The sequence below is a fragment of the Chinchilla lanigera genome, unplaced genomic scaffold (genome assembly GCF_000276665.1).
Source record: "Chinchilla lanigera isolate Chin_1 unplaced genomic scaffold, ChiLan1.0 scaffold00048, whole genome shotgun sequence".
Taxonomy (NCBI): Eukaryota; Metazoa; Chordata; class Mammalia; order Rodentia; family Chinchillidae; genus Chinchilla; species Chinchilla lanigera.
In genome coordinates this window covers 8535471-8556802 of record NW_004955449.1, presented here as the reverse complement: position 1 = coordinate 8556802, position 21332 = coordinate 8535471, and the positions used below count along the sequence as shown (strand labels likewise).

Below are 21332 nucleotides of genomic sequence, written 5' to 3'. Positions count from 1 at the left end.
TATATCATCCTCTCTCCGTCCTTTCCCTCCACCTCTTGATCCCCTTTCCCTCTGAGAAAGATCTATCTCCCTACTTCCTACTCTCTGTCTTTCATTTTGCTCTTGTCTATAGTTTGGGTTTCCCATGTCACCTCTTCTGGGAAGCCCATTATGACGACTTTCAGTCACATGCCCGCTGGAGCTTCAGTGGGTTGCAGCCATACAGCTTGAACTTGAATATGAGCTCTGTTATTTGGCACGTCACTTAAACCAGCCTGTGATCTCAGCTCATCTATAAGAAGGAGATGGCAAAAGTAGTTACCTCCTGGTATTCTGATGGCTACATGAGTTCCTCATTACATGTGAAGCACTTGGGTCTCAGAAAATGCATCATAACTATTAGCTATTTTTAAGATAGTATTGTCCATTCCTGTCTTTATGCTTTGATGTATTCTTCAATTACAGAATTTATTTCATTATGCTTTAACTTTCTTTATATCGGTCCCTACCTCTAGGACAGCCACTAAGCTTGTAGGCTATAGCATCTTTCATCTAACATATCTGAAGATTAAGTGCAGTTCCAAGCACTAGTACTCAATGAATATAAAATGAATAAGTTAATGAATCAACCCAGATAAATAATATGCTAATGCCATTTCTGTGTGTCTTTGTTTGTAAGTCAAGTTGCATTTATTCTATGGCCAGGTATTTGTGGGTTTGTGTTATTGAATCAATATTCAAAAATCTTTTCAAATTATGTCTTATCCCTAAAAGTTGTTTTGTAGCCCTTTTGGTTATGGTGTAAACTGCCTATTGACATGGAAAAACTATCGTTCCTATTATTCTTTGTTTTACCTGCTCAGTTCATGGTTGATTTTAGTATATATTGTTTTACTCCATATTTCATTTTGTGCCAATGGATATATATATAATTCAGCACTAGAAAATAAACATAAGTGTCTTCAACGGTCTGTCGGTGCAGCTCAGTGGTCTTTAAGAATTAAATCTACCCTTTGTATCCTCTGAGAGGAGACTTGCTTCATTTGCTCTTTTCTCTTGATAAATGCAGTTTTCTAATGCCTTTGTAGTGATAGAGATTGAAGGGTGAGAGAAAAATCTGGATACTTTCTTTTCTGGGTCACTTTGCATGAAGAGTTCTTTGCAGCCATGTTCAAATGATTTATGTACATATTGTAGACACAGTAGCAACAGTGATAGCGCTTTTCCTAACATTTAACCTGCTTCTCTCTGAGTAGCCATTCTTTGGATGCTAACTTAACATCTGCCGTTTTGTTATTCTAATATCCAAATAGGATGAAAAGTCAAAGAGGTAAAAGTCTGGTAGAGTTGTCTATTTTCACTGGTAATGGTGGTAGGGTTTGTTTGTATTTGAGTAGGTATATTTTAAGTTTTAGTTTGTACCATCCAAAACTATCTGGCTTTTTTATTTTTATATAACTAGGACATGTTTTTTTCTTATGTTTTTTTCTCCTAACTTAGGAACCAGACACAGGAAGAAATGTACATACCTTTGTTTTGTTGTTTCCAAGGCACTTTCAGCCTGCCACACATATTAGTAATATTTTATATCAAATATTATTCACAATACTTGCAAATGTGTGAAAGTTCACGAATTAAGACCAAAATCAAAATACCTGTGAAATGACTGCATCTAACAAAATTAATTACCTCTCAGTAATTCTAGATCTAATTAGTATTTCAATCATTGAACCACTGGCTCTTAAAACGGTAAATTAGATCAGAGTCCAATTGATCCAACCAATTCTAAATATTCCATCTTCCCCTCTGCTGATTTCATTTCTGTTCCCTCTCCCCCTCATTTCCTTTAGTTTAGGCTCTCCTCACTTTTGTCCATCCCCGCTTTATCATATACTCTGCTGCCGCCCCAGCTTTCTGTGTGGCTAGTTACTCCCCTACTGCTAAAATTGTCTTCTTTACTCATTGCTTTGACCACACCTCTTCTCTTTCATGGTAACTTTATTCGTTACATATAGCAAATCTCTCCTCATCTCAAGCTTCATAGCACTGAAAGACACAACACCAGACTTTTTCTGCTTTATCTCCCTAACACATGGCTAAATCTCCTGTCATTCATCTCCTGAAGATTCTTGTCATTGCAGTTCCTAAAGTTCTTACCCTTGGTTCTGGGCACTCCCCAAAGTACCATTGTACAATTAGAAATCCTCTTGCTCATGGAATGGCTATGTATGGCTTCTGGAGCAGGGCAGGCTCAGGGTAACCTGTCCTCTTATGTAGTACCTCAGTGATCCTGGAGAGACTGTCCAGAAGCTCAAGTGGAAGCCACATGTTTCTTAGGACTTTGGAATGTCCTTGGAATGTCCTAGAAGGTCACTTGTGCATCCTCTACTGATTAAGCAAATCACTAAGGCCAGCCACAAATAAAGAGGAAAGAAATCAAAATCTGTCTTTTGGTGGAGGGGTAGCACAAATACATAAGACATTTTATTACGAGAGAAATAGTATCTCTTCTAGATTATAAGATCCCAAAGTAACAGGATAATTTACAATAGGGCATTTGATAAATGATTTTAATCACAGTAATATTTCTAATTTTAAGAAAACCTAATTTTTTTAAAAGTAATTATATTGATTTTACATAAAGTGGGTATACAGTTGATAAAATAGTCAAACTTGAGAAAAAGTCTTTGTGTAACCACTTTCCTATATAACATATTCAGCACTTTTTTTTTTTTTTTTAAGTTAAAGAGGCTCTGGCCCTCTTGAGAACAGTTTGTATTTCATCTTTATATCCCTAGCAATTATCTTAGAGCTTGGTATATGGTAACTTACATGATTATTTTATTGAATTGAATTAGTCCAGGATTTTGAGGCTGACATAGTCAAATTATTGACTTCCCTGAATGTGCCAGAAAAGAACATGAAATGTAGCCTGACCAAGGGGAAATCCAACAGGAGGTACTGATATAAATGCCACTTAATATGGCTCCAAGTGGCGGTGTCAATATATCTTCCTTCATGCCATGGAATGTTTAAGGGATCATCCATTTAGCATAAATCTGTGCCTATATTTCTTCAGAAGCTGGCCAGCAAAATTTTCAGACGACTTTTGATAGGCTTTGTCTGTTTTATAGGAAAGGGGAGCACACAAAATGATTCTGTGGGGCTGGGGATTTAGCTCAGCGGCAAAAGCGCCTGCCTGGCAAGCACAAGGTCGTGAGTTCGGTTCCCGGTACTGGAGAAAAACCAAAAAAAAAAAAAAAAAAGATTCTGTGACGCCATTTTTCTTTTAGAGATAAACAAAGCTAACAAGAGTCCATAGTAAGTTGAAAATCTTTACCACTTCACAACTTTTAAAACAGTAAATGAAAACTTCCTTTTAATCATGGATGGACTTCACTCGTTTAAGCCATGATCTTGCGCTTCTCTGTTAATTCCACACTTAAAGAATTCTTGGCTGATGAAACCACTACATAAGCAGAGACCATTGTTCATTGTATAACGTGAGAATGTTTGCTGCAATTCTTTTGCCATGCAGCTAACAGAGAGTTCCAGAATTTTGATTAGAGGAATGAACATATTTTTTAATTTGATTTAATCCTGAGGCAGTTTTATGATATTCAAATTATTTCTTAAATGGATTTCTCTTTTCTTTGTATTAGAAAAGAATTTCTTCCATAAGTCCTGTTTACTATAGCTGTCTGTACTATTAGGATAATTCATTTACGTTATTTTAAACAATCACAAAAAATTTTTATCATATCTTTTTATTTTGTAATATTAATTGGTAATTCTTACTGTCAAATTAGAGTACTGAAATAGAAAATACTGTTGTATCTTCCCGCAGTAAACTTTCTGTCTCTGGTTTACAGACTTGAAGACTGAGGAATCAGAGACTGCAATAACTCACCAAGGTCATTTAAAATGATAGTATACCTGTAGAAATTATTACTATCTCATGATTCATTCTACACTTTCCAGATATTTCTGTCTCTTGTGTCTACCTTTAAATATTTTTTATGTTAGTGAATGTAACAAACTCATGTATTTAATACATTAATTTTGTAGGTATAGCCTTCCCATTGGAGACTCATTGTTTAACTGGTAGTTTGTCCTAATGGCTGGCTGTTTTTCATTCATTTTATTTATTTATCTTTCTTTTTATTATTATTTATTTGTATGCATGTACACAAAATTTGCACATACGTAGTTATTTTGTCAGTCTCATACCCTTTGTCGCCTCACTGCCAACACCTACTCAGAACTCGAAGGTAACTTGGTTTTCTGCTGATTCTTTCCTTCCATTTGGCAACCATTTTCTTTCCCTGTTTTGAAGTGATGCAGTGAGAGAAAAATGGCTGCCTTTTGTTTATTTCCTTGTACATTAGCATGATGACATCATCAAGGATGTTAACTACAATATACATATCTTTAAGAACCCAGAAGTGAAATATAAGTTAGCAACACTTTGTTTTCATTTTTCTTTTCATGCCCAAATGTTTTGTAGCTTTATCACAGCTCTTGTGTGCAGAGCAAAAAATGAACATGAGCATTTTGGAACAAATGCATTAAAATAGTGACATTTAAAACATATTAAAGTATTTGTTTTAATGTTAAGACAAGCATGCTATATAAGTTATGAAGCATTCTAGATCAATGCTAACTCTCCAGATAATATCATAACGGAAGATGTTATGAAACAGCATTTAAACACTGGACTATTTAAGCACATTTGCCTATTTATGATTAATTTTCTTTTAAGTTTTCAGTTGGCAATAAAAAGTTTACATTGTAATGTTTTTCCAGAAAAGAATTTCTTATTGATTGGTGGCTTAAGTAGGTTTGTATGTGCATATTTTAATAATGCATATACATGTAATATATATACGTTCTTTTTAAGTTTACTGAATTATTCACAAGCACTATTAAAATGTATGTCTAAGTATAGAGAAAAATTTATTTTCTGATAATTATTTATGGTACTTCTGACTTTCCTTTCTGTGCTCTTGGTTGCACTTAGCATGTATTGTCCTAAGATTCTCAATGAGACAAGCAACAAGCTTTTAAATAACAATTCAATTCAGACAGATTATTAAAGCAGCAAGAAATAGATGTTTTCATTAAATTCCAATAACTAAATCATTGTTTTTTAATTTGGAAATTCACAATCCATTTTCCATTTCAGAAAAGTAATTTAGGTAATTTGAAAATATTTTAGGAAGTTGTTGGTCTGACCCGTCATATACATACATACTTACGCAGGGGTATGTATGCGTCTGAAAATTTCTGTAAATGTTGAGTAGTTCTCTCTGCAACTACTTGTTAACACTGCAATCAGATAAGGTAAACCATATGCTTTATTGTGGGAAGCTGTCTAAAAGAAGTTACTGCAATTTTAAGAATTAATATGAACCATATGTCCTTTAGATCTTTAGCTTGAAATCTTCATTGTTCTTTTAAGGCAGCTGTTCTAGGTATGTGTCATCTTTTGAGAAAATAAATTAATCATCCACCTCATTTATATACATCCATACAAGAAAGTCAGTTTCATCTGCCTTATAGAAGGAATTAGTATATCTCTTTTTATTCATACATAGCATGTTTTAGTGATTGAGATTTTAATTGGGAAGATTTGAGGGAAACAGCACTCATTCTTTTAAGAAAAATGAAAAAGAATAAAAAAACAAGAAAAAAATGCCAGCAATCAAAAGGTTAAAACATATTGTCCTGTATAAAGCAAGGTTCTTTAATAACATTCATACTACTGTACTTTGTGAAACCATAAGGTAGGAAATGGCTTTTTGCAAGTTCCCTTTCCTTAAATTGTTTTTCAGCCTCCTACTGAAAAAAGAAAATCAACTTTTTTGAATGCTTGCTTTCTATAATAATAAAAAATCCTGTACTGGGATTTCCATAACTTGTGCTACATTAATGACTCAGAGCAGCTCCCTAATCTGTTATTTCTTCCTCCTAGTAGACCTCAGCTGATAAAAATATCCAGAAACTCAGTGAAGTCAGTGGCACGCCTGGCTTTCTCAGACAAAACTCCATGTGATCACATATAGGCAGCCTCAGTGAGGCTGATGCCGTGCAGCAGGCAGTAGGTAATGAGTCTTTGTGCAGAGTGAAGCTCTTGTCGCTGAACAATAAAGCATATGGTACCAGCAATAAAACACAGGGCTGGGAAATTTAAGAAGATTCCGCTGAACCAGGAAGAATGGTGCCTTCTGTGATGCTGACACATATTATAAAATGATAATCAATTTATTTTGGATCCTAATGAATAAAGAGTACAAGGATTAAGACTACAGCTATTGGAACAGGTCGGTGATTTTATAAATTCCTCCAACACTTCCTTGTGTTTGATTGAATTTAAATTAGCATGAGCTGGTGTGTGTTTTGCCTTAAACAAAAACTTTGCAAGATATCTATAGCGTGTAATATGACAGATGCACTTGAATTGACCCAACATGATCAGATTTTTGATGTAGTCAGGTATAGCAGAGAAATTGTGATTTCATTATATTAAGCTGAAAAGTTATTTATTCTGTTTAAAAATGTAATGGGCAAGAAAAAAATTCTTCCAATAATTTCTAATCTGCATATGCAGAAATAATATAAAACAGAATGCAACTAATAAATAGCTCAAGCAAAAAGGTTCAAATATATATTTTTCCAGCATTATGAAATTCTATATTGCAATAGTTTGTCTTACAAATTAGATGAATCATTCAAAATTTATTGATTTTTTTAGTATGGTGCAAACAGGTTTAAAATATTTATTTAAATAAAAAATTTTAAAATAAGAAAATAATTGAAATGATAGCTATTTAAAATGTAATTATGATATATTAATATTTATCTAGATTAACTTTTATGTGCTTTTATTTTTCATTTTATGTTTCTGTTGACAAATGGACATGATTAATACATAAAACCATTTCTTTCATGGACATTATCAATTCACATATGCATAAAATACATTAGCTTAATTTTAAAAACAGGAAAGGACTAATTATGTAATGATGCATATTTCTATTGGTTCATCATTTAAAAGAGGGTAATATATGCTTTCATGTATATTTATAAAAATACATACACACATGACCTTTTTTATCAAGAAAATAGCCACTTAGGTTTATGAGCAATGTAGAAGTTTCTGTACGAAATAGATTACTATGTATAGGAAGCCAAGGGAAGAAATAACTAGGAAGTGACAGCACAGCACTAAATATCTTTGCCAAAGACAAATAAGCATTACTGCTATGTGTATCTTTAAATATATAGGTTAACTTTGCTCTACATTTTTACTGCTGTATTGTTTTAAAAGTGTCCTGGGACCTAAATTCTTTGCCATTAATTTTTGGACACCATTTAGGCTGATGGTCTCTAATGCACTTGGGCACATTTAACATTTCACAGAATTACTATAGTGACTTCATGTTTTCGTATAGTGCCTAATATAAATTTATGACCGCAAGACGCTCTTTAAATTACCACAACAAAAGAAATAGCCATGTGACTGATTGTGTGTATAATGTATATTTAATGGTTTTTAAAAGCTGTGTCTCCAAAACAAGAGAAGTTAATGAAAATTTTAAATTGGCCTTCCGCACGTATTTAAATGAAGTATTTGACTATTTGGGTTTCCTTGGTTACCATAGTCGCTGCAGACAGCTTCTTTTGGTGAGGTTGGGGTAAACGGTGAGGACAGGCCTGTGAAACAAACGTTGAAATTATGTATCCATTAATAGAGCGGGGGAATGTCAGCCAGCCAAGCCGGTGCCCACTCCCCACCGCGCATCCCTGTTCTCCGGGATTCAGGTGCCCTGGCAGCAAGTACTGCGGCTCCACAATTCCTTACCCAGCATTCCGTTTCAGCTGCTGGAGCCTTGCCTGCGCCTTATGCAAATGAGACCAGCTCCCAGGCTTTGACTGCAGAAGCCGAGGAGGGGGGCAGAAGGGAGTTCAAAGGTCACAGAGCTGGTGGCAAGCTGGCTCAGTTGCCTGCAAAAAATGTATCCTGGGCTTGTCTGCAGCAGCGTTTTGCAGCAGCTAAATGAAGTCTGCTGTATTTCTGAGAGCGAAGATTTTGCAGCGTGTGTGTCGTAGTCACTTAAAGTGCGTGCAGGTACGGTGACATTTCTTGCTGCGCTTGGTTTTATTTCCATCAAAGACGCTGATGAGGATTGGCTCTTTAAATTCATTGTGGCAACTGGCCGGGTATTCCTGGTTTTCGGGCTTTCCTTAATTGTTAATTTTTTTTTCTTTAATGTTTTCTGTATTTAAAACTTTGGGTTTTTGTTCCGATGGAACAATTTCATGTGAGAAAAAAACTGGGCTTGGACTTACAAATAATTTCATTTTCGGAGTAAGTGTTTGGTTGTAGACGTCTACCTGAGTTAAAATGCTGAGATAAACATCGACTTATATCTTCTCGTGGATTCTCAGATTTTTTAGGAAATGTGTTTGCAATCAGAACTGAATTAGGAGCCTAAGAGTCTTATGAGGTATCTGGAATTAAATAACGGAGTTCTTTTGTTCATATCCCGTATAATACCATAAGGGTAGTTTTAATAAGTTTTATTTCATTGTAAAAGAGCATTTCTTGTTTTGAGAGTTTTTGTTGTATAGTTTATTGCTATATGTCTTATGGAAGAAAGAATTCCTTATTTCTGGGTTAGATCCCTTAAATCCTCCTTTGATTTTGCTAATTGTTATTTTCTTTGGGACTTTTCAGACAATGCTTTTTGAATTCAACATGTTCAACTTCCTATGACTTTTCCTTTCAGTTACATCTGGATTGTAAAGTGATCCTCATAAATGTCCCAGGCAGGACAAAAGTCTATTTTTTTCAACCCCTAAATATCCCACTTGTGTAAAATGTGAGATTACATCATAGTAAAGTCTGTCCTGCACCAAATAAATGTATACTCACTTTTATTGTTCATATTGCTTTTCAATTTTCAAAACATTCTAAAATAAATTTAAGGTAGCACAGTAAATTGTTTATCCATATCATTAAAAAATTTGAATGCATCAACTCAGCAGTTGCAGTGTTGATTAAAAATATGTTATTTTTATTTGCATTAACTGTGAGTCTGCCTATATCTCAGGTTGTAAATGTATCAAATATGTTGGAAAATATGAGGAGACAAATAGCTTTCAGTTATGAAATCACTGCTTTGTTGCTTTTATATTTGCATAAGATATTTAAAAACAAATTTTATGATTCTTACATGCAAATTACTGGTATATCCTTAGATAAACTGAATTATTTTCTTTGCACTAGAGAAGGGATGTTAATGTTATTCTAATGATTACGATGCACTAGTTTGGCAACAATATCTTTTATTTAAGGGAAGGAAGGGGGGGCAACCAAAACAGGAAGATGGCCATTTAAATCAGTGAAGGACAATTATTTCAAATGTTTATAAAATTCACTTTGTAGTGGTTATTCGTTGCCACATGCTCGCCCTTCATCACTCTGTGGGGACATTATGACATTTGTCCAGGATCCTGAGATTAATTTAGGCTAAAGGAATTTTGTTTTGTGGTTTTTAAAAAAATACAAATACTGTCGTTTCCCTTAAACACTTTTTGCTTTGAAACTTCCAGTGATTTCAAGCTAAGTGAATATATTTTAAATTAAAGGTTTCCTTTCTTGTCCAGAATATATTGACTTCTGGTCCAAATAATATTTGTAGATTTCTTTATATATATATATATATATATCATATACCATGAAATATTGCACATATATGTTCAAACAAAGTGATTCATATTGTTCAATCATATTTCAGCTAACAAATTTTAATTGAAAATTATTCTACCTTTAGCTCAGGTAGTGCCTGTAGTTGGTGGCTACTGACCTCTGTGTGTGCTTGAGGCAGAGGGAGGGAAGAACCAAAGTTAATATTCATTGAGGCAGCCAGATACTTTTACCTTTGCAAATGCAACTGCGACCCGTAAGCACTTTCTGAACATAGAAGTAAAAACACAGGGCAGGCAAAAAAGGAGCGCGCATGGAGATTCTTGGAGAAAACGTGATAGCAGATAAATGTGAAATAAAGAGAACTGTTGTGCTTCTGTGAGCCACAAGAGAGCTATATATGTCCTGCAGCTAATTTATGGCTTTGAATATCCTAGATAATTTATGTCTCTATGCAAATTCACTCAAAACTTTGAAGTCTTTTTGCATTAGATTGAGCCATGTTACTTCCATACAAATCTCAGCAGCTTGTTCATAGTAAGCTATGGTCTGGGGATCTAAATATATATAAAAATGTATTTATGTAAATATAATTCAAATCAAATTTGAAGAGTGAAAGAGTAAATAGAGTAATCAAAAAAGAAATCCATGGGGATATGCAGTTAGTATACTTAAAGAAATAGTGTTATATCAGACTTTAAAAGAATCTTTAATGATTTTTTCAAAACTGAATTCCTGCTTTCTGATTACCAGTCTGTCTTTGTCATCATTTGAAACTAGAGACCATATTGTAAGCTTGGAAAAGATTTTAGGGCAAACATGTTGTTCTCAGTCTAGCAGCATGGAACATAGTCTAAAATCTACAAATAACTGTTGTCATCTCAAAAATCTCTTGTATAGGTTTTAAGTTTTATTATAGCTATACTTGTCCTTCTCCTGAACTTCTGAGGCCTGTGAAATAAAAAAGAAGATTCAAATGATTTGTAACACAAAAAAGGAAAATGTTCAAAATAATTATTGGCTATTCAACACAATCACATTATTTTAACATAGCATTTCTTAAGAAACACTCAAAGTAAACAGTTGCCTCTTGATTGCCTATTTTAGAATTTAAATAAAATTGTACCAATTTTGTCAAAAAATAAAACCATGATAAAACTATAAAATTACTTTAAAAATTAATTAGACCTCTATAGACCTATAGAAATGCTGTAACGATATTTTTCTATTACAATTGGAAAACTATATATAACATAAACTAATTTCCTACGTAGCTAAAGTTTATGACTTTAATGATCATTTTTTAAAAGAGGCTAATAGCTTTCATAGGTGTAAAATATAGCGTACCCCAGTACCATAAAAAAAAAAAAAAAGCATACATCATTCTGTCTTGTTGAAAAAAGTAGAAATCAACTTAGGATTTTTAATGACATCAGAATCATTATCTCTACATCATAATCATTATCTCACCTATTATAAAGGACAAAACTCTACCTGAAGTATTCCTCAACACCAAAAAATCTTTTAGTATAATATGCTTTCATATGTAATTTTATACACTTCTTAGTTTACTGTCTCATTTCTTGTTATTATTTATTATTTTTAACATAGTACTTGCTGCTTGTATCAGAGCAATTTAAATTTTGTGATCTTTATTCCACATTAAGTTATAAATCACTTAGACTTTGCTGGGCAAAGGGAGAGAAATGAACACACCTCTCCACTTTACTTGCACACTAAACTCCTAGCACATACACATATATAATATAGTGAGCACAGGAACAGAAAAGAACATTTTTATTTTTAGTTTTTCTTATGCTCAGGACATTGAGTATTATTTGAATTCAAAATATATGAAAAATTGTTCTTGCTAATAAATAAAAAGCTGTTATTAAACTATTAACAATAATTTGAAATTCCTTGATACCTACTAGAGAAATGAGGAATCTCTAACAAGTATATATAAAGCATTGCCAAACATCTCATTTTTTGCTAATTTCAGGAATTACGTGTAGCTCATCTTATTCCCAAAGCCTTTCTCCACTGTCCTGGTTGGGAAGAGTTCTTGCCTGGGCAGTTTTTTATCTGCATATAACCTTATGAATCTACGTATTCGTGCAGAAATGCATCTAGTTGTATATGTCCAGGTTTATCCTTTGTATTATCCCTAGTTAGAAATAAGGAATGTAAGACAATCAGCCATTAAATCTCCTTTCTTTGAAAATTTACAGAAAATAACACCATGTATGTGTTATAATATATGACTGCCAGTATCATTTTAGGAGATACAGTGTTCTCACGTGCTGTGAGGAACTTTGGCCATCTGAAGGACAGTTGGTTCCATGCACTTGGTGTTATAAGATACTCTATAAGCATAAGAACTGGTCCAAAATATTTGGAGAATAGCTTCATATTCTGGTCCCCTTTTGAACATCAGTATTTGAAATGGTCTGAAACTCTTACTTTAAGAAACTTGGGCAATTTTATTTAATACAATAGGAACTTGTAAATACAGGACAACTCTTAAACAGCTAAAAATCCAGCACTTATATAATACTGTAGCTTTTTCTCTTGATAGTAAGTGCTTTTATTATACAGTTAGTTAACCGTGTGTGTGATTTAAGGATATACCCTGAAGTATAAAGAAGATGCACTGTGGAGAGGGGAATGGTTGAGAGCTCAAGTTCAAGTCCCTCCCCTGGTGTCATTTCCAAGATATATTCTGTGATTTACAAGCCATGTGGTCTTAGGCAGAGTATTTTAAATCTGTAAATGTTATCTCCTTCACCTGAAAAGTAGTAATAGTAGTATTTATATCAAAGGGCTTTATGACAATGGAATGGTATGTTTCATGCCTGGCAATAATAAAAGCATTTATAAATGATTGCTAGTATTAGTATTTTTCAGCCCACAGGAGTTGATTCCTTGGTGCTGATAAAAAAAAAAAGTTCACTTTAAGTCCCTAGTTACAGAGAATCCCAGTAGAACATCTTAGATTTCAGGGGATGAAAAGATGAGTTTTCCAAACTTAGATAGTACCAGAACTTTCCTGGAGGTTACACCAGGTAGATCTGAGAGCTAATGCTTAAAATTCAAATGAGGCAAATAGAGAACAAGGTGACTATGGTTATGAAGGTTCAAATAATGCTTCATATTCACACTTTATAGATAGCTTGAATCTCTCTAACTAGAAGCAGAGTCTTCAAAGCAACTTTGGATAATATGCTGAAATATGTACATTTCTGATGTCTCATATTTTATATCTCTTATTCCTTTTCAAATTTCCATCAGGGTTATCATTTTTCCATGCTGACTTTATACAATTAAGACAGAAGAATTTTTTTTCTTTTTTTTATAACTTGTTGCTGTCTTTGATTGTTTGATCAATCTTACATTCTTACATTTGGTAGACTGAGCAACTTCCTTGAAGATAACAGTATGTAATGTAGCAACCATTGTTAATTCTTATTATTTTGTTTTGAGGTTATCTATCATTTTTTGATACATAATCATGTTTTGATTTTGTCTTCATTGTCATTTTGTTATTTTTTTATCTTTAAAATAAAAGAAAGATAAAACAGAAGTTTTTCATCTCTGCTCCATGTAGAGTTTCTGTCTTATACATAGACTATAAGCTGTTTTATTTCAGAGGAAGCCAAGGGTTTATTAGTTTATACCTAATGACATAAAAGTGCTAGTTTGTTTGATCATGAACTTCTTTTTATGCCATTGATTTATTGGTATTCTAAACATCTTGTGAATCATAATAAAATATTCAGTTGTGTTATATCAAATGATTTAGTCACACTTTTTAAAAAAGAAATTTAGAAATATACCTACATTTTTACTTACAAGTTATTTCATAATAGCATAACTCAAAGTACTTTTTGATAAACTGGATGAAAGTAAGTTTAGGATAGTAAGTTTTGGATAAACTGGATGAAAATTATGACTCACTTTTATGGAAATCGTTTGAAAGGTGAAACTTCTCTGAACATTGATTTCCAGCTTTGAAAAGATTGTATGACTTTGTTGTGACTTATTTCTATTGTGAATAAGTTTCAATTTGTGCTCAGAAGGCATTCACTGAGACATGAAAATCCAGGTATTTAATCATACACTGCATAATATTTTTACTAATTGTTGCTTAAGTCAATGTGAGCTGCAGGTTGAATAACTATTGTTCTTTGTCTTAGATGGTGAAAATCTATACTTACCTGAGGTGGTGATTCATGTCAAAGAATGTCTAAAGTAGTTTTTTCAACTTGTTCTACTTTTTAAAGTCTCCATTATTGTCTGTGTACTATCTTTGGCAAGATTCCAGGGCTTAGATGAAAATGTTTCTAAAGTTGGCCTTATTTTCTTCTGACATCCACGTTAGAATACTTTATGAGGGAAATATATTTGTAAAGTTCCTTTTTCTTCACACTATTCTGATGATACCTCTAAAAGAAAAGGGTATCATATCTCCTTAAGTACCCTTTTATTTATACCAGCTAGTCTATTTTATTATTCAATCAGAAACTTTCTTTCTGATGAAGAGAAAAGATGAAAAGAAACTTTTTAAGTGCTAAGGAGGGAAAACGATGTTATATTTGAGGGCTGCAATAATAATAAGTGCAAATTCTTCCTGATCTGTGTGGTCTTTTTCTCGTTAAAGGGGTAAGTCTTGCCAGTTGTTCAAAGAATTAGGTATTGCTCTTTAGTCTTAACAGCAAGCATATAAAATGAATTTTTCATTGATCTCACTGGTACTTTTGTTGTGAGGAGAAGAAAATAATAACCTTACAACAGGCACTTGATCAATTTTCAACTGTTTTAAAGGCTTACCACATTCTCGATTGGTTTTCTCTGCCCTGACCAACAAAAAGAATATCCTAACAGTTGAATTTAGGGAAATATTTTTTGACATCCAGGCCAGTATGGATTCATTTATACCATCCTGCCAAATACCCAATGATGATCAATGTTTGGGGCCAGGAGACACCAAAATCAGGTTCTGGCTTTCTGACCTGGGCACTAATACCAGTGGACAGCAGTGCGTGGAGCAGGGGGAGGTGCTTGGGAATCTACTCCCCAGAGACACAGAGAATCCCTGCACCATTAGAGAGTGGAACAGCTCTTTATCCCTTTACCAACAGAAAGAAGTCAATTTACTTTTTTTCCAGTAGAAAAATAAACATATTAACTGAAATTTTAATGGAGCAATAAATATATACAAAATTGAAAAAAAAATCTATATCCAGCAGAGGGACACAAGACCTTGATTATTTTGACTTCTGTTAAACCTTTAAGATATAGATAATTACTTAATCTTTAAAAAGATACTATAACTGTGTTTGCAATACATAAGTACATCCATCATGGGGACTGGTACATACACATATCTCCCTTGGCCCTTTTGACTTCCCTTCCCATCCTCCCCAGCTGTCTCTTCCCATCCTCAGGTGCCTAGAAGTGATCAGACCTTGTAGTTTGCACAGGGTAGAGGGAGAGGTTGTGAGTAATTAGAGAACAGCCCATGCATAGAGGTCTGTGGCTTTGTCATTCATGTTCCGATACTGGGAACTACTTTCTATCAAGATCAGTTTTTCTAGTCATGACTTCTCCCCTATTTTCATAGATGTATAAACTGAGACTTAGAGACGTTATCCTCTTACTTAAAACTACGTCGTTTGTTAATAACTGACCCAAATATGGCATGCTTTTACTAAGCAAGCATTGGAATACATGTTTCGTCTACCAAGAAATTAACAGCCAAATGTGTGAAAATGTCACATAAACCAGCAATTATAATACTGGGTAATAAACCGTGATGGATTCATGGACAAGTATTGTATATTCAGAGACATCACTACACCCAGGTTGGCGCTTCCCAAGAATAGTTAGGGAATAGTCTATCCTGAAACCTTGAGCAAATAATCTAGACTTCTAAAAACTCAGTTTCCTTTATTAAAACTGTCTTGTAGGGTTGGAACATTTACACAGAATGGGTACAAAGTATCTGGCTCACAGCAGATGCTTCCTAAATGCTGATTAAAATTATTATTAATAGAATGAGGCAATGTAAACTTTTTTCCTGGGATAGTGTACCTCAACCTAGAACCATTCCTGTTATCAAACCACAAAGACCAGTCTGGGCAGTTGCTTAAGAGTAGTATGCAGTCACCAAAAAGAGTATTGACCTTGGTAGGGAATACTCCCAGGAGGGAAAGCAGGCCCTCTGTCACACACACCCAAAGAAACTGAGAAAGCTGCAAGGAGCACTGTCCTAGACATTGGGTGACCCCTGGGCAGCAGATTCTCAAACCTCTTTGGTACTTTGAACTAACATGTTCACAACTAATCATTTCTTGCTGCACGCGGTGATGCACTCCTGTATTCCCAGCACTAGGGAGGCTGAGGCAGGAGCATCCTTGCGAGTTCAAGACCAGCCTGGGCTATAAAGTGAGCTCAAGGACAGCCTGAACCGCGTAGTGAGACCCTGTCTCAAAAAACAACAACAACAACAAAAAAAACTAATCATTTCTTTACATTCTGGACACCAATCAAGCCAAGGAAAGGATGACCACTGAGGAGGATCTTGACCTGGAAGTCTGTGAAGAGACAACATGTGTTTGTGCTTACACACCTTTTTCCCCCAGGGGAAAGTGTTCATGTCTTTCATCAAGTTATCAAACTTCGAATCATCAAATTGCCAGAACGAGATTTACTGCACAGACAATAACTCAAATCTTTAACTTAAAGTCACTGGTAACTCTGGCGTAAGGATTTCATACATAATTGGGGAACCCCACAACCTTTATTTCCCGAACAGCAATATTTATTAGGTAGCAGGGCTTCCTGGATTCTTGGCTTAAGCAGACTCCTGGACAAGAGAGGTGCATTTGGCCTACTTGCCCTTCTCACACTGGCAATCCACCAGCAGCATTTTTCACACTGCTGGTGTCCCGTGGAAACACCTTCCGCGATATTACCTTGTAAAATCGGTGCCAAATCCCTCTCCTCTTGGCGGCAGATATGCTAGTTTCTTGCCAAATGGATCCAAGCAGAAATGGTCTTTGCATTGTGAAAAAAGATATCTTTCCTTAATTTCTTTAGAGAAACACACAAGCTTTCTGAGAACATAGAGATAAATGCTGGAGGCTTTGTTTTGCTCATTCAACAATTTGAGTGCCGTAGAATGATGGTTTACATTCTAATAAATAATTACGTTAAAGATTGCTTTTGTAGGCATATTCCCCCCATACATGTGCATTTTTAAAATATAGTTAACATTTTTGTTTTATTGGAAAAGATCCCAATGGCAAGGGGTATAGTATAGACATACTGAGTTCTAATCCAAGCAGGTTGAGAATCTTTGATGAAATATTAATCTTTGAAATTTGATTTCTTTAACTATAAAATGAAAATAACATTTTCAGTATTCAAAGTTCATTAAGATATACCTTGTAAACTAACTAGCATATAGTAGAAAGAAATTTCAATCCTCTTTATCTTCCCTAGCCATTTACATAATGGTCTCTTGTATTTTTCCTGGTTTACTAGCTTTATACAAGAAAAAGAATCATGAAAACATAAGTGATATAAATAACATTAAATTAAATGCTGGGAATAAATAATAGAATAAATAAAACAAACTCAAGTACATACAACTTCTCTGCTGAATTTAAATGAATACTTAGTCCCCATTTTAAAGGTACCCTTAGAGGAAGCATAAAAAATCAACACACCATGGATCAAACAAAAAACTGGCAATCCTAGGAAAGAGAGGGTCTTTGAAATGACACTTAGAATTTATTTTAGCCATAAGTGTTTTCAGAGAAATAAGATACCAGATAATACTAAGCATTGAACGGGTATTCTTTATCTTATCTGTTCTCCACTCTGCAAGACACCGTAAGAGTTCAAAAAGTAAGAAAGAAAAGAATGAAAGGAATTCATTTAAGCACTAAGCAAAGACAAGTTTACACAACCAGTCAAAATCCTTGGAAAAATCAAGAATTGTTCAGATTTCTGAAACTTGTCAAAGAAACAATTTCTTTTGAGAAGGGCAATAAAATAATGATTATTTCATTTGGCGGAGACTTGAGACTGTCGTGGATATTTGATTAGCAATACAGATTACTCAAACCATGGATAAAAAAATCGGACATGAAAAGAATTAATACAGATTAACTTAATTAAAAATTTATACACATATCTAGGAACATTTTGTAAACTAAAGATGCTATCCAAAAAATAAATATAACATGTAACATGATGTTTGCTTTTTAAACTAAATTCTCCTTTCTTAAATATTGAAATAAAAGCTACACACGATCAGTTGAGCAAGCCACTGTCCTGTCGCTCCTCTCTTCAGCAAGTAGACGATGGAGTTGATGATTTGATGTGATAATTTTACTTTCTTTGCTAAAGTATTCCCACCTATTATACAATTGAGTCATTTACCAATATTTTTTTTCTTTTTGTTAAAGTGAAATTTTAAAAAACATTATTAGTTTGTAATTCATGCAGTTTACAGTCATCTTGGGGAGTGCCTACATGTACAATTACACCTTGTTTCTTTTTTTTCCTTAAGCCCCTTTCCTCTTCCTCTTCCTGTTTTTAAAATTTTTATTAACACATGTTTGCAGTACATAAGGATTACATTCATTGTGGGGAATCAGTACATGCACATAACACATGTCATTTCTTTCTTTTCCCATTCTCCCACCCCCACTCATTTTTTTGGCCAGTGTCAGATCCATTTATTTATTTTATAAATCCTTATAAAGTTGTTATCATATATATGGATTAACAGTGAGACCAACAAGCCAAAAACCATATAAAACACAAAGAAGAGTCACCCTAAATCAAGGCACATCTCATCAGCCTGTGCAGTGACTCTCTCTTCATCATCTGAATTTGGTGAAGCAACCAGAAGAAACAACAAAAATACCCTGAAAGCTAAAGAAGAAAAGCTGCTTTTCCTGTGTGACTCCATCCCAACCCTGGTGCTTCCTGGGCCCCCGGTCTGTTGATGATGGAAGTGAGCATGCTGACATGATCAAGCTCACTGGAAGGGAAGTGATTTGTGACTTCTTAGCATTTTGTACTTGCAGAAAGAATTTGTAGGAAGAATGCAAAATACATTATCTTGTTCTTTGACAAATCGTGGCAAGCATCCCTCATCTGTTAACCCGGCCGTTGATCATGCTGCACCACAAGAGTGGAAGGCTCTTTGCTACCGATCTTCACGGTAAACGATGACTTTCACTTTGCTTAACTGTAAAATTAACAATGCAAAGGAAAACACAGTCTATTGCACGAAAGTGAACAGAAGGCTCTAGATGCCTCTCATTGCGTTTAAGCAAATGCTTCCTCAGTGTGTGTGTACTACACAGCTCTAAGAAACAAGAAACCACAAGAACCTGGAACTCACAGGAACTATACCTGTTGATGATTCATTCTGCAACAAAAGAAACATCTCATTAACTGTGGCCCTGTTATCATAGAAGGAAATACTTGCCAGGCCAGAATTACTTCCTTTGACGTGTTCATTTCTTCCCACTTCAGTGGAAGGCTGGCCTGCCCTTAACCTACTAACTACCACTCATGTCCTCATTTTTTTCTAAGCATTTGCTAAATTCATGATTCACTTGAGAGACCTGACATGTCTTACTTACTGGGTTTCAGCTGATTGTTAAAGGATGGGAAGAGTTTGCATGTACATGACTCAATTCTGTAGGTGGTTTTCTAATGCTGATTGCATATTCAATTTACTTTCTCACTCACAGCAATTAGGAAAAATGTCAGATCAGATGTATAAGGTTCAGCTAATTTTAAATTTTATATAAATGAAAAATAATTTAAGTATCTTCCAAATAGGATTCATTTCTTTTTATCTGAAATTCAAATTTAACTAGTTATCTTATGCTTTTATTTGCTGTATCTGGCAATTATGGTACTTTAGCTAACAAGGTAACCGAATGGTCAGAATTACGGGGTTTAGGATATTCTTAAGGTATGATTTTTGTGGTTGTTTCTTTACAATAGATAACAAAACATTAGGAAATGTAAGAAGATTAAATAGTAAAAATGATGAGTCATCTGTGGAAGTGATGGAATATTTAAGCCAGCATCAGAGAGTAAAAAACTGGCAAGGTGGCACACACCTGTAATTCCAGTACTTGGCAGGTTGAGGCAAGAAGATTGCAAATTTGAGCCAGCCTGGAGTACATAATGAGACCCTGTTTCAAAATAAAAAACAAGCAACAACCAAAGAGAGAGTGAGAATAAAATGAGCAAGATTCTACATATACCCAAAGTTTAGCTTTGGACATTCTTCCAAAGATGTTAAAATGTGTTTTCATCTATTTCATGATTTGCCTTTTTATGCAAACTCTCCCTATTATTGTCATCTTACACCCTTCTGAGTTCTGATTTTCCCATCGATCTCACTATTCTTTTTACCTTTTCAATAAAGCAGAAATAGACTAAATGAAATGGTACTTATTAGCATTTTTAAAACTTGGTGGCTCTTATGTTATCAATGTTTTTTTCTGAGTACACTCTTTTGTATCTGGAGAAGCTTCTAAGAAATGGTTACATCTAATACAAATCTGAAATAAATAGTATTTGTCAAGAATAACATGTTAATAAGTATGCTTATTAATATTTTTTAAATAGTTTCTAAATTAAATTTGGGTGTAGATTGAAGAACATGAGTGCAGAGAAAGGAGAATTCCAGTCTAAGAGGTAAATTCATATATTATATTGATAAATGAAAATAATAAGATAAATCAGGTTGGACAGAGACAGAATATTGGCTTTGAAATGCAGCTGAAATTATTGGACTCTCTGGAATAGCACCTACTACTCAAGGTGGCCCTACACTCAAAATGTTTTCCTCTGCCCGCTAGCCAAGGAGTTGTATGATCAGTGGATGGACATTTAACCCAACATGGGCAAAAAGATTTTCATCCCTTAAAACAGTAAATGTATGCTGTGACACATACAGAAAAGTTAGCGGACCACAGACCAGGTAACAGCAAAGTCTGGAGGGAAGATCAAAGAAGTTCTGTAGCTGTGAGCACCACAGCTTTCCTGATCCCTGTATTTTCTAAGTTTTGGCTACTCCAGCATCTTCCAAGTCCTTTGCTTATGTTAGTCTAGAACTGGTTTGTGTATTGTTTGCCAGCAACATAAGTAAATACATAAACAATTGCATGGTGTTGCAAGGTCAATTTTGTCTCTCATTTTGATTTTCCTTCAATCAAAGGTGCCAGATCTTTTGTTAGTAGGGAAGATAGAGCAGTGAGTGGGAGAAACATGATTCTGTCTTCCTGAGGCTTCTAGTGTAGCAGAACAGACAGGATAAAGTAAGGAAATGAAACGACTTTTTTATTCACTTAAGTATTTATTGAGCACCTATTCTACATAAGACACTATTCTAGCTGCTTGGAGCATCAGTAAAGAAAAGGATCCCTTGTCCTTCTTTCTTTTACCAGGGAATGAAAGCAATAAGTAATGAACATAGCAATACGTAAATATGTAATCTGAATTTAGAAGGTAATAAATGCTATGGACAAACATTAAAGAGGAGATCAGAAGGGAAAGGGTACCAGCTGGCCTAAAGATCAGAGAGAAGTAGCAAGTT

The 21332-nt window shown here is 34.4% G+C and overlaps 1 protein-coding gene across 3 annotated transcripts in view; it reads left to right on the top strand.

The window, feature by feature from the left end:
* Nucleotides 1–21332, top strand: part of Csrnp3 (cysteine-serine-rich nuclear protein 3) — a 185102-nt gene that overhangs the window by 78591 nt on the left and 85179 nt on the right. Inside the window, exon 1 of one of the 3 annotated variants that reach the window (XM_005393294.2) lies at nt 6105–6302. The exons of 1 other annotated variant lie outside the window; for it this stretch is intronic. The gene's annotated coding sequence lies outside the window, so the exon portion shown is untranslated. Of the gene's footprint in view, nt 1–6104; nt 6303–7953; nt 8111–21332 lie in introns of those variants that run through there. One more of the 3 variants, XM_013518805.1, reaches the window with a different exon arrangement.